Source organism: Nycticebus coucang, chromosome 3 (genome assembly GCF_027406575.1).
Source record: "Nycticebus coucang isolate mNycCou1 chromosome 3, mNycCou1.pri, whole genome shotgun sequence".
Taxonomy (NCBI): domain Eukaryota; kingdom Metazoa; phylum Chordata; class Mammalia; order Primates; family Lorisidae; genus Nycticebus; species Nycticebus coucang.
Window position 1 is genome coordinate 61,125,355 of NC_069782.1, and position 14,387 is coordinate 61,139,741.

Here is a 14,387-nt window from a genome sequence, read left to right on the forward strand (position 1 = left end):
GCAAATGGATGGCTTGTGTTTTTTAATCCAGTCAGCCAATCTATGTCTCTTCAGTGGGGAATTCAAGCCATTAACATTTATTGAGATAATTGATAAGTGTGGTAGTATTCTATTTGTCTTATTTGGTGAGAGTCCATTGCTTAGTCTTATCTTTTGCATCAGTGTGGAAGTTAGGTTCTGTCCTTTAATTTCTGAGTTCTTACTTGCTGCTGACCCATTGTGGTGGTCAGTGTGCAGAACAGGTTGAAGTATTTCCTGTAGAGCTGGTCTTGTTGTGGCGAATTTCCTCAATGTTTGTATATCCGTAAATGATTTGATTTCTCTGTCAATTCTGAAGCTTAGCTTAGCAGGGTACAGAATTCTGGGCTAGAAATTGTTCTGTTTAAGTAGATTAAAGGTAGATGACCATTGTCTTCTTGCTTGGAAAGTTTCATTAGAGAAGTCTGTGGTCACTCTGATGGATTTGCCCCTGTAGGTCAACTGGCGCTTACTCCTGCAAGCTTGCAGAATCTTTTCTTTTGTCTTGACTTTGGACAGGTTCATCACAATGTGTCTTGGACAAGCTCGGTTAGAGTTGAGGCGACCTGGGGTCCGATAGCCCTCTGAAAGCAGTGTGTCAGAATCTTTGGTGATGTTTGGGAAATTTTCTTTTATAATATTCTCTAGTACAGCTTCCATTCCTCTGGGGCATTCTTCTTCCCCTTCTGGAATTCCTATAACTCGTATGTTGGAACGCTTCATAAAGTCCCATAATTGTGACAGTGAACGTTCTGCTTTCTCTCTCTTCTTTTCTGCCTCTTTTACTGTCTGAGTTATCTCAAGAGCTTTGTCTTCTACCTCTGAAATTCTTTCTTCTGCATGGTCTAACCTGTTGCTGATACTTTCCATTGCATCTTTAAGTTCCCTAATTGACTGTTTCAGTTCCTTCAGGTCTGCTATATCCTTTTTATATTCTTCATATTGTTCATCTCTTATTTGATTCTGTTTTTGGATTTCCTTTTGGTTATTTTCCACTTTATTAGCAATTTCCTTCATTGTTTCCATCATTTCTTTCATTGTCTTCAACATGTGTATTCTAAATTCCCTTTCTGTCATTCCTAACATTTCTTTACTGGTGGAATCATCTGCAGTAGCTACCTCATGGTCCCTTGATGGGGTTGTTCTAGACTGGTTCTTCATGTTGCCTGGAGTTTTCTGCTGATTCTTCCTCATGAGTGATTTATTTTATCTGTTTCCTTGCCCTAATTTTCCTTTCACTTCCTCTTGCTCTTTAAGTTCTTGTGCCTGTGGACTAACGGTTACAGGACCAGAAGGGTGAGAAGGTTGAAGAGCAAAAAAGGGATGAACGAAAGGAGGACCAAGTGATAAGAAAAAAAAGAAAGATAGAGAAAGGAGGGGGGTGGGTATAAGGAATATTGACAAAAAGAAGAGAGGCACAGAAAGAGGGAGACAAGGCAATATAGGTGTACAGTAGGGTACTTTGACACAACCTTAAAAAACCCCACCTTCTGGGGGTGCCCAGTTGGGTGGTTCCCTTGAGGTCAGCGGCTCTTTGCTAACCTGATCAGACACAGTACCCCACCTCCACCAAGTAGAGAGGAAAGACAAAAATGCTATAAATCAAACCAAAACAAGCAAACAGAAAACTTTACGGGGATAAAATTGGGTGAAAAACCAAATGATAGCGGTAGAAACACTTGCAAAAATGAAGTTCTAGTTATTGAAAAAGGCAGCAATGGGAAATTATAATTAAACTAGAAAAATTGAGAAAGAAAACGGGATCTGTATGGAAAAGATTGAAATTAAAAAACAAAAGAACATCAATAACGTCAAAATAAACAAAAAAAAAAAAAAAAAACCAAACAAAAAAAAAGAAAAAAATACACAACCAAAAACAAAGCAGTTTGTATATGTTATTGAATATTGTCTGGGCAACACGTGGTCTTCTGGGGTATGAGATGTTAATCACAGTTCTGATACGACTGGAGGCTGCTAGTTTCTCAAACTCCAGCAGGTAGACACCCTAAATCTCTCTTCAGCCCACTTAAAAGGCACTTTGAACTTGTAAACTTGCTGAGCAGAAGCTTTCCCAGCTTTCTCGCTGGAATCACTTCTAAAGTGGCCATCCACTTACCCAGTGTGCCAAAACCGGTCTCACTCTGCCCCTGAGGGTTAGGGCTACAAGGCGGCTCAGACTCCACCCTTAGGCTACTTGTTTGCTGGGTTACCAGCTCCCACCCGTTTCTAGCTCTGCGACCCTGAGGGCAGAGCTTGCCGGGGTAGATCACTGACAATGGTTCCCTGTGACCCACCGCCAAACACTATTAGCTCTGTCTGGCTCAGCGGCTCAGACTGGGGCCCTAGACAAAGGCCAAAGTTCTCCGCACTCCCGCTCAGGCTCTCCCCAAGGCAGTTCAGCTGAGTGCCAAGTCCAAAGACACCAAAACAGTTCACAGGTAAGGCCTTTCTGGTTTTCAGTCTCGCTGCTACTGAACTTACAGTTGTGGGCGGGTTTAGACGGATTGAACACACGCGACCACTTGCCAGTTTTCCACTGTTTTAGTCCTCCTCTTGGGGTCCAGAAGTCTCTTGCTGACTCCCTGTATCCTCATAGGAGTGATGATAGGCAGTTCCCACCAGCCAGAGATGCCTGGAGTCCTATCTCCCCAGACTCACGGTTCCCAGATGCAAGGAAGCTGTTACTCGGCCGCCATCTTTCTCCGCCTCCTCCAAAAAACTTTCTTTTGTTTTCTAAGACCTCAATGTGGATACACTTTCCTCTTTTGGCCTCGACACTACACCCTCTGGCTTTCCTCTTAAGTCACTGGATTCTCCCCTTCCTACTTCCCAGCTGGGTCTTTCTCCTTTCTCCAACTTTCTGTGCTGTTATACCCTAGGGCACAACCTTGTCTTTTTTTTTCTCTCCCAAATGATTTTACCAACTCCCATAGGTTTATTTACCAGTCATTTAGAGGCACCTCTTGAAGTGGTTTACAACTTTACAATTATTACCCCATTTTTAATTCCTATCCCAAGCCAATTAAGGTAGAGACCATCTTTATTCCCATTTGAAAGATAGGGAAGGTGAATTACAGAGAGGCTCAGCAACTTGCCCGAGATCCTACAGCTGGGATTGCAGCCCAGATCCCCAGGCAACTGGAGTTCATGCCCCTCACACCGTGTCCTCCCTCTCCGCACTACTGGCATTTGATGTGAGAGGGGCTGTCCTGCACTTTGGAGAACATGCAGCAGCATCTTCGGACTCTCCTTGGTATTCACACCAACAGCACTCCCTCCAGTAGTGACAACCAAAAAAGTGTCTAAGCATTGCCAAATGTCCCCGCAAGAACAGAGTGCTTTTCCCCTCATCCCACTCTCACCTCCCGCCGAAGACCGACACACTTACCACCATGCTGCCTTCCATCCCTAGCTTAATCAGAGCTCCCCAAGACCTGTCTCTCCCGAGTCTTCCCATCACAGACAATGATATCCTAATGAAACCCTAGGTCCCTTGGCTACAAACTTAGCCATCAGCCTGCCTCCTCTTTTCATCCACCCTCCACTGTTCTTCTTCAACTAAAATTCAAGGCAGATCTGCAACAGCCCAATCCCAGTCCTAACCACCATTGCTTCTTGCCGGGATGCCTTCCTCTACCTCTTTCTTTCTGGTCCCCCTGATGATACCTCTATGGCTCCATGGAACAGCAACAGTGACCTCTTTAAACCACCAGTTTGCTTAAACCCTTTAAGGATTTCTCACCCCATCTGAATTACATGGGTACATTCCCACAGCCACTGTAGTGAGAGTTAAGAGATGGAAAGAGCAGGAAGGGAGCCCTAAGATACTGCCTGAGACCTTGGATCCAGTTACTCCCAAACGTCACTTTCCACCACCCTCCCTTCACTCACTCACCTCCCTCCAGAAGCTCCTTGGTTCAGTTTCTTCCCACTCCAGGGCCTTTACACTTGGCCTTTGCCCTCTCTGCCCAGAGTTAGCCCCTCCTCCTCTGGATCTCAGCTTCCCTAGTATGTCCCTTCCATTCTTCTCCACCTGGACACCTGGCTTATTTCATCTGTGACAATATTAAAACCCACCAGTGTTATGTTGCTTAGCCTGTCTAAATGGATTGGAAAGTGCCTCCCTCCCTCACCCAAAAAAGATGTGTTCATGTCAAATTTCTGGAACCTGTGAATGTGACCCATTATTTGGAGGAAAAGAGTACTTTGGGATGTGTAAGTTAAGCATCTAAAGATGAGGATATATCTCAAGGATCTTGAGATAGGAGATATGTGGGGCCCATCTGGGTAATCCATGATTTATTTGGGTCACCCTAAATCCAACACCACACTCAGTGGGCATGTCACCTCCTCCAGGAAGCCTGACCTGACTGCATTTGGGAGTTTCCTCCTCTCTGCTCCCACAGTGTCCTGGGCTTCATGAACGTATGGTTGAATGTGTTACACCCTGAGAGACACCCAGACCACCACAGAGGCAGGGAAGGATCCTCCCCAGGAGCCTCCAGAGTTCAGACCTCTGGCCTCCTGTGAGAGAATAAATGCAGGTTGTCTTAAGCCATCCAATTTGTGGTACTTTGTTACAGCAAGCACAAGAAACAAATTCACTGTCCCTCTCCCCCACAAGGCCATGAACTCAGAAATGCACAGACTATTATCTGTTGTATTCTTTTCTATAACCCCAGCAATCAATGCAGTGCCTGTCACTGATGATAAAATAAATGAATATTCTAATTGGAAGCAACTGTTCCTCCCTGTTCCCAGCCAGTAACTGTCAGCCCTCTTTGGATCTTCCCCAAGATCAGAAGGTGACGCCCTTCATAACAAAGAGTTTTGCCCAGGGCAATTCTGCCTCCCAGGGTACATGGGGAATGTCTGGAGACATGGGATAGGGGTGCTACTGGTATCAGGTGCGGGGGGTGGGGGGTGGGGGGGGCCAAGGATGCTGGTAACATCCTACAGTGCCAAGGGCAGCTCCCAGGACACAAGATGACCCACCCCAAACACCAACAGAGTTGAAGTTGAGAAACTCTAAACTTAGTCATTGATGCCAGTTTAAACATCAGCTTCTTCCTGACATCTTTTCCCCCTTGTTCTGGCAACAGCTCCTCGGTTTCCTCAGTGAAACCACCCCACACCCAATTCAAGGAATGGGCATGTGACCCTGGCCTGGCCAGTGAGAACACAGTATTCTCTTGGCCACAGTAATTGCTTAAGGAATGGACATATTTCCCCCCCACCACCCCTGCCATAATTATGTCCAGTGAAAGATAATCCTAGGATTTGGGCTTGAGACACCAGAAAATCAACCGTCCCATTTTCCACTGAACTCAAAACTATGGACATATAAATTTGGAGCAGTTGGGCAGCAGTATCTGTCTCCATAACGGGAAAGAATAACTGAAAATGGAGGAAAACACTCAAAAGGGTAGAGTTAAGAGATAGAAAGGGCAGGAGTAAGGAAGGGAGTCCTAAGATATTGTCTGAGACCCTGGATCCAGCCAGTCCTGAAGGCATTTGCTCCTAAATTTCTCAGGTATGTGAGCTAATAAATATTACTTTTTACTGAGCCAGTGTGGGTTGGGTTTTACGTCATATGATCTAAGACTCTTAATTGAAACTTCTGCAGAATGTATTTAGAATTTCCTCAAATCTTTAACTTTTCCAACTGAACATGAATTATTTCTTCCACTGTCTGCCAAGTTCCTCCTCAGAACACCATCCCTGATCTCAAAGGAGGACTATCCATCTCTACAATGTGGTAAGATCTCTAGAAGCCAGCTACACTTATCTGGCATACTCTCAGGGCCTACCTACTTCCTGAGAATTAGCAAAGAAAACAAGCAGAGGCCTGGTGCAGTGCCTCAGAGTAGGCCAAGGTAGGAAGATTAGGGGTTTGAGACCAGCCTGAGCAAGGAGACCCCACCGCTCAACAAATACCTACTAAGCCAGGGATCAGAAAATGCCTTCTGTAAAGAGCAGGTAGGAGTTATTTTCAGCCTTACAGTTCATAAGGTCTTGAGTGCTCAGCTCTGCTGTTGTGGTTTGGAAAAGCCCATATGCAGAATGTGAACAAACAGGTGTGATTGTGTTTAACTGATGTGAGACTGTGTACAGAATGAAATAGCTCAGGCCCCTGAGTTACAGTTTGCTGGCGCCTCCATTAAGTCAATGAAGGAAGTGAATAGAGTCATTCATAATTCAGTAATTAATTGAGCATCTACTATGTGCCAGATGCTGCCCTGAGGCACTGGAGATAGCATTCTGAACAAAATAGACAAAAATCCTTGCCCTGGCATTCTAGTGGGAGAAGCAAGAAAGCAAACAACTAAAAACTATGGTAGGGTAGAAACCAGTAAGTTTCTGGTTTAGATAGCGATAGAGGAAAATAAAATAAGGAAGGGAGTGGGAAATTCAGGGTGAATGGGGATAGCTATGCTTTATATAGGGAAAGGAAGAAAAATCTCTGATCAGAAATCTGAAGGCAATAAGAGAACAATCACAGTGAGTATCTCAGGGAAGAGAAATAAAGAACAGCACGTGCAGGGCAGCTCCTGTGGCTCAATGAGTAGGGTGCCAGCCCTATATACCGAGGGTGATGGGTTCAAACCCGGCGTCAGCCAAACTGCAACAAAAACATAGCCGGGTGTTGTGGCAGGCACTTGTAGTCTCAGCTACTTGGGAGGCTGAGGCAAGAGAATCGGCTAAGCCCAAGAGCTGGAAATTGCTGTGAGCTGTGACACCATGGCACTCTACCAAGGCCGACAAAGTGAAAAAAAGAACAGCACATGAAGAGGCCCTGAGGCTGGATTGTGCCTGGCGGGCTCTGGGACAGTGGCGAGGCCTGTGTGGTTACAGTGCAGTGAATGAAGGGCGAGAGAGGAGGGCAGGGCAGAGAGGTGAGCAGAGGCCAAATGCAGAGGACCTTGTGGGCCACAGTAAGGATTTTGTCTTTTTCACCCAGGGCAATGTGGACTCACGGGAGGGCTGTGAGTACAGGAGGGAGTAGGATTTCTAACCTCCTTGGTGAAAGTCCTGAAGGGTGACATTTCTTAGCCTTTAGCCCATTTCTGTTGAACACTACAGAATGGAATGGAACAGAAGGCACAGTGCTACAGGCTGGCCTTCCCAGGTTTCCCTTCATGTTGGCCCTAACAGGAATGTTGGGAGAAGGTCTTCCAGTCACCCTGACTCACTGCACAGAGATTAGCTGCACCTGGAACTCTCATCTCCAGCTGAATTCCTCCCCCTGGACTTAGCTCAGGTCCTCCTCATTCCTCATCCCACTGACATTTCCTCTAGACCTGCATTTTTTTTTCTTTGTTTTTGTTTTTGTTTTGAGACAGACTCTCACTCTGCAGCCAGGTTTGAGTGCAGTGGAGCAATCATAGCTCACAGCAGGCTTGAACTCCTGGACTCAAGTGATCTTCCTGCCTCAGGCTCCCAGGTAACTAAGCCTGCAGATGCACCACCACATCCATTATTTTTAGTAGAGATGAATTCTTGCTGTCTTGCCCAGCTCAAACTCCTGATCTCAAGCAATCCTCCCACCTCGGCCTCCCAAAGTGCTGGAATTACAGGTTTGAGCCACCATAACCATTTCTGAAGCTAGTTAGGCACGTCCCTGAAGTTATAGGGCACTGACTTCTCTGTGTCCACACAACCCACTTCCTCTTCCTCCTCAGCTCCCAGGTAAACCTCGTTCCCAGTCTCTCTTGCAAGTGGATGGAGCCTTATGACCAAGTTCCAGACAATGGAACAAGAATGGAGGTGACGGTGCCACTTCCATGCCTGGCCCATGACACTCTCCCATGGCAATCTCTCTCCACTAAAAAAGATTCCAAGACTCAGGAAGGTAGGTCAGTGAGATGAAAGGAACCAGTGCCCTGGGGCAGCGGTTCTCAACCTGTGGGTCACGATCCCTTTGGGGTTGAACGACCCTGTCACAGGGATTGCCTAAATACATCCTGCATATCAGATATTTACATTACGATTCATAACAGTAGCAAAATTACAGTTATGAAGTAGCAATGAAAATAATTTTATGGTTGGGGGTTATCACAACATGAGGAACTGTATTAAAGGGTCGCAGAATTAGGAAGGTTGAGAACCACTGCCCTAGAGGGAGTTTATAAAGTAAGACCATCCTCTTCCAACAATCTAGGTGACCCAAACTGAATTATGATATAAGAGGTAGACTCTCATTATCATTGAAACAATGCAATTTGTCACAGCAGCTGACATTACCGGACATGACTTACAGACCATGGCCTACAGGCTCCTCAATGAAATCAATTAACAGACATTTGATTCATTTAGCACTTGCTAGATACATCTATCACTGTGCCAAGAATTTAATTTACTTTCTTATGTTTAATTCTCTGAGATACAGACACTACCGACATGCCCATTTTATAGATAAAACAATGAGGTATCAGATAGGCTAAGTTTTTTCTTCAAGATCACAAGGCTGCTAACCACTGCCTTGACATTCAAGCCAGCCTAATATATAAAGAGCTCCTAAAAATCAATAAGGAAAAGGTCAGTACTTCTAGAAGGGGAAAAACTAGTGGGCAGATGATATGAACAGATGTCATTTCCCAGAAAGATCTATAAATTAGCTCTCAAACACAGGAAGAGGGGCAGTTTTACTCAGAATAAGAGAAAATATAAATTGAGCTGTAACAAGCTTCATTTACCACCCATCAAGCTGACGAAGCTTCAAAAGCTAGACAACAGAACAGTCTGTCTGTGAGATGGTAGAGAAATAAGCATTCTCACACATTGCTGGTGGCAGTGTAATTGGAATAATCGATGTGGAAACAATCCCATAAGGAGAACAATTTGGCAATATCTATCAAAAACACAAAGGCTCATAAACTTTATCCCATAAATCTCACATCTGGGCTGGGCACCGTGGCTAACACCTATAATCTCAGCACTCTGGGAGGCCAAGGCAGGAGGATCCCTTGAGGTCAGGAGTTTGAGACTAACCTGGGAAACATAATGAAACCCTGCCTCTACAAAAAAAAAAAATAATATATATATATATATATATATATATATATATATATTAGCTGGATGTGGTTATGTTCACTTGTAGTCCCAGCTACTCAGGAGACTGAGGCAGAAGGATTACTTGAGCCCAGGTGTTGGAGGCTGCAGTGAGCTAGGATTGCACCAATGCACTCTGACCTAGATGACAGAGCAAGACCTTATCACTTAAAAAAATTATCCCATGTATATATTGCTCACACGTAAGATAATAAATATGGTGGCAATAATAACACACTCATGCATCACTTAAGGATGTTTCAGCCAATGACACACCACATGTACAATGGTGGTTCCGTATGATTATAATTCCCATATTTTTACTGTACTTTTTCTATGTTTAGAAACACAAACTCTCACTACTTGTTATAGCTGCCTCCAGTATTCAGTACAGTTCCCTCTGACGCATAGGTCTGTATCCTAGGTGCAATAGGCTGGACCACACAGACTACGTGTGCGCAGGCTGAACCGCCTAGGTGTCTGTGAGTGCACTCTGTGATGTTCACACAGAGACAAAATTGTCTAACCATGCATTTCTCAGCATTTCACATACCCCTGCTGTTAAGCAATACATGAGTGTAATGCAGCTAAATACTTTTCTATGTTCTTTGTAATAGGCACTTATCCCTTGTGACAATACTTGAAAATATAGATTTATTAAACTCATTTTATAGATGAGGCAACATAGGCACAGAGAAGTTAATTAACATGTCCAAGGTCACACAGCAGTAGAAGACCTGAAAAATGCAACCTTTTTTTTAGAAAACATAATTGTATTATATAATAGGAAAATCCCTTCTGTGTATGTGTGTGAGAGAGAGAGAGAGAGAGATTCTATTGCCCAGACTAGAATGCAGTGGCATCATTATAGCTCACTGCAACCTCAAACTTCTGAGCTCAAGCAATGCTCCTGCTTCAGCCTCCTGAATAGCTAAAATCACAAGTGCATATATACCAGGGTAATTTTTCTGTTTTTCTTTTCTCTTATTTATTTATTTATTTAGATTCTCACCGTTTCCCTGGGTCATTTTTTTCTATTTCTAATAGAAATGAAGTCTTACTCTACCTCAGGATAGTGTCAAACTCCTAACCTCAAGTTATCCTCCTGTCTTGGCCTCTCAGAGTGCTGAAATTACCAGTGTGAGCCACCATGCCAGACCAGGAAATTCTTTTACTAACCTCATCTTTATTGAGAGATAATGGACAAATGAACATTGTATATATTCAAGGCACACAACGTGATGATTTGATACACACATACACTTACATTATGTAATGATTACCACAATCAAGTTAATCAACACATCCATCACCTCATATGGTTACTTTCTGTGTATAGGTGGGGGTTAAAGGGTGGTTAAGGACCCTTATGATCCATCCACAAGGTTATTGATTGCAATCAGCTTATCATAACTAAAGCCTGGCACAATCCAACTGTCCATCATAGGACAGAGGGTCACATAAGTGATTGCCTAGCCATACAATGGGATGGAGGCCATTACAGTAATTGGTACACGTAATGAATCCTGGAACCAGGCTGCCTTGATTCAAATTCCAACCCTCCCACTTTCAAGTTGGATGATCCAGGACAAGATAAAATTAACTGCCTTGTGCCTCAATTTCCCCATATAAAGAATGGAGATAATGATACTATCTACCTCATAGGTTGCCATGGAGGTTAAATGGATTACTGTAGAAAAAGTATTTAGACTAGAGATGGGCAAACTTTTCCTGCAAAGGTCCATAGAGTAAATATCTTCAGCTCCACCGGCCAGTTAGTGGAGCAACTACTCAACTCTGCCATGGCAGCACAGAAGCAGCAGCACACAACACATAAATGAATGGGCATAGCTGTGTGACAATAAAATTTTATTTATGAAAACACGTTATGATCCAGACGTTGCCCTCAGATTTTAGTTTTGCCAGCCTTGGTTTAGACTAAGGTCTGGAGCGTAGCAAGCAAAATAAATGTTTGTTAAATAGTGGGATATCGTGCAACCATGTTTTAAAAAGAAACAAGACTAGGAGTTAAATTTTTCCGTATTTATGTTTTTATGTGTTTTAAAATTTGCATGATACTAATGTATAATTTAAGTTCCCACCCTCGCCCCAAGCCCAAGGCTCCTCGGCCTTGGCACTGTTGACAACTGGGACTGGATTGTTTTCTGTGGTCTGAGCAGTGTCCCTGACCTCCACTCACTCCATACAGTAGCAGGGCTGCTCTAGTTGTGACAACCAAAAACATTTCTCAATATTGCTGAAACCGGGGGACAGCAGGGATGGAGAGCAAAATCTCCCTAGTTGAGAATAACGATTCTAACCCAAATGCTAACCTGGGGTTTTACACTGCATACCCCCTCACCACCTGATATCCTTCCTAAAAGGACTTTTTAGTGAGAATTTGCCAGGTGCCAGACACTGGGCTAAGCAGTATTAAAATATCACAGCACTCTTTCTCTCCCCTCTAAAAACTCTGCTGTTTTTATCCACATTTCATAGATGAGGAAACTGAAGCTCAGTGACGTGAGGTTAGGAAGTGGCAGTGCCAGGAGTTGAACTCAGGTCTGTTTCCTCCAAGCCACCTCTCCTCCAACCCCAGAGTCCCACCCCCTACTCCAACTATCCCACCTTCTCTGTTCCACTGTTTACAAGGGCTGGGAACATTTACTTCATCTGGGCCCCAGGACGTGCCCCCATGCTGAGTCTAACCAGCCCCCACATCTTGATGGGTCTTCACCACAATTCGTCCCTTCTTCTCCACTTCTTTGCCCTTCAAGTTCCATCTCTGCAGCCAGATTCTAGACTCCAAGAGAGCAGTGAAGGATGGTTGATGCCTGTGTATAGCTGTGGCTTTTAATGATGGTATTTTGCTCTCTTTGAGCCTCAGGTCTCAGAGGGACCCTCTGGCTTGGAGATTCACTCCAATTTTATCTGCCCTTATCATACCCACCAGCCAGGCCAGTCATTTCCCTGAATATACAGGCACCAACTGGAGCCTGCCTCAGGGCCTTTGCACTGGCAGTACCCACCGCCAAGGACACCATTTCTCCAAATCCACAGGACTCTGTCCCTTACTTTCCCCAGGTCTCTGATCCAATGTGACCTTTTCAGTGAGGCCTCCTGAACCCGCAGTTTAAAGGTGTCCCCCATCCACTCCCAAGCCTCCTTTCCTCCATTCCTCCCGAGCAGCAGGCACCCTCCTGTGTATGTGCTCCCATATTTGCTCCCCGTGGCCCACACACACAAGAAGGAAATCTTCTTGACAGCAGGGGCTTGCATGTGTCTTATTCCCAATGTCCCCAGCACCAAGAATAGGGCCCAGAATCATTGTTGGATCATTGGATGTGTTGGATGTATTGAATAGTAGATGGATGAATGGATGAACAGATGGAAGGATGGGAGGATAGGTAGATGTGTAAAAGGGTGGGTGAATGGATGAATAGAAGGGTGGATGAGTGGATGGGTGGAAGAATGGATAGATGGGTAGATGGATGGGTAGATGGGTGGAGAGATGGAAGGGTGGATGGGTGGATGGATGGATGGATAGATGGAAAGATAGATGGAAGGATAGAAACATGGGTGGGTGGACAGAAGGTGTTTGGGTGGATGAATGACTAGGTGCATGGATGGATGGATAGGTGGATGGATGGATGGATGGATGCATGGATGCATGGATGGATGGATAGGTAAGTGAGTGGATGGATAGGTGGATAAGTGGGTAGGTGGATGGACTGATGAAAGGATAGATGGATAGATTGATGAGTGGATAAGTGGATGGATGGATGGATGGACAGGTAAGTGAGTGGATGGACAGGTGGATAATGGGTAGGTGAATGGATTGATGAGAGGATAGATGGATAGATGGATGAATGGATAAGTGGATGGATGGATGGATGGATGGATGGATGGATGGATGAATGGATGGATGGATGAATCGATGGTGGACGGGTGGGCAGATGAATTAATATGTTTTTACTACCCTCTTTCCTGGAAACAATGGAGCAAAAGTGAGGAACTTGGAAGAATTCGAATTCCAGCCTCTACACCTTTATTTACGCCATTCCCCCATCAAGAGCACCTTCCCTTTTCCCTCTCTGTCTTTTCACATCACTTAGGTTGTTCATGGCCTCACCTTAAATCTGCTGACAGGCACTCAGAAACCCAAAAATGTTCCTGTGCCACCTTCCTCTGAATTATTGTCAGTACCTTTCAGCTTTCCACACATATTCCCACTACATACCAAGCACAGGGCTGAGCTTCACAATAAGACAAAATGGGCAGAGGCAAGAATGAGTCCCCTCCCAGGTGGAAAGGGTCAGGGTACACCCCTTCTCTGCCTGGGTCCTCATACAGCTAGACACAGGAAGCCAGAACAATGAAAAAGCTCCTACTTACTCTTCAAAACCCTATCATAAATGTACCCTCTTGCATAAAGCTCAATTTCCCCAGGCAATGTCCTGCCCTCACCCCAGGGCCCCCAGCACAGACCACACAGAACTGGGGGTGTCTTTTTCTGTCTCCCCCAATCTAGGAGCATTTTGAGGGCTGAGCCTGGGTTTCTAGCATTGTCTGATAGAGAGAATTAGGACTATCCCTGGAGTACAGCTGCTTCCCTAGAGATCAGGGCCATGCAACCTCACCCGCCAGCTAACTCAGACCCATACAGGAGAGGAAGTTCATTCTTAAGTCCATCCAATTTCCCATTAGCTGCTATTGAATTATCACAGGGGACCTTAAGCCCCCACCAGGTCTTCAGCCTGACAGATCCATGGCTACTTCCTCATGCCCTGGCAGCCACAAGGAACTCAAGCAAATGCAGACAAATTTGGGATGGTCTGTGGCCAGAGGGGCTGGCCATAGTGTGTGTGTGTGTTGGGGGGTGGGGTAGGGGGGTATAGAGGGGTGTTTGGGTTCTGGGGCTCCCTCCTCCTTTTGAGAGGAGGGGTAAACCCCTCCTACCTCTTCCACCAGTGGCCCTGCCCCTGGAAACCCCCCAGGGACCCCCACAAGCAGTTACTTCTCTTTCTCTTAGCTGACACCTCAGAACAGTGAGGAGGCCATGGCCCAGCCAGCCTCCCCGCCTTGCCATCCCCCAGGAGGCTCCATGGATCCTCAGGACAAGACCTGATCCCAACCCCACCCTGTTCCCTGTTCCCACCCAGTAGCTTTGGGAACCCAGACAAGGTGCTACAGTGACAGGATCAAGTCGCATAACCACCCTCACCCCAACCACATTCAAATAGGGATTTGAATATATTTCCTGAGCCATTGGGGCCTGGGGGAGGGGGACAGTGAAATCCACCTCACCCCTCAGCCCT

The 14,387-nt window shown here is 45.3% G+C and overlaps 1 protein-coding gene across 3 annotated transcripts in view; it reads right to left on the reverse strand.

The window, feature by feature from the left end:
* VAV1 (vav guanine nucleotide exchange factor 1) overlaps positions 1-14,387 on the reverse strand; it is a 75,786-nt gene that overhangs the window by 60,358 nt on the left and 1,041 nt on the right. The gene's annotated exons all lie outside the window — the stretch shown is intronic.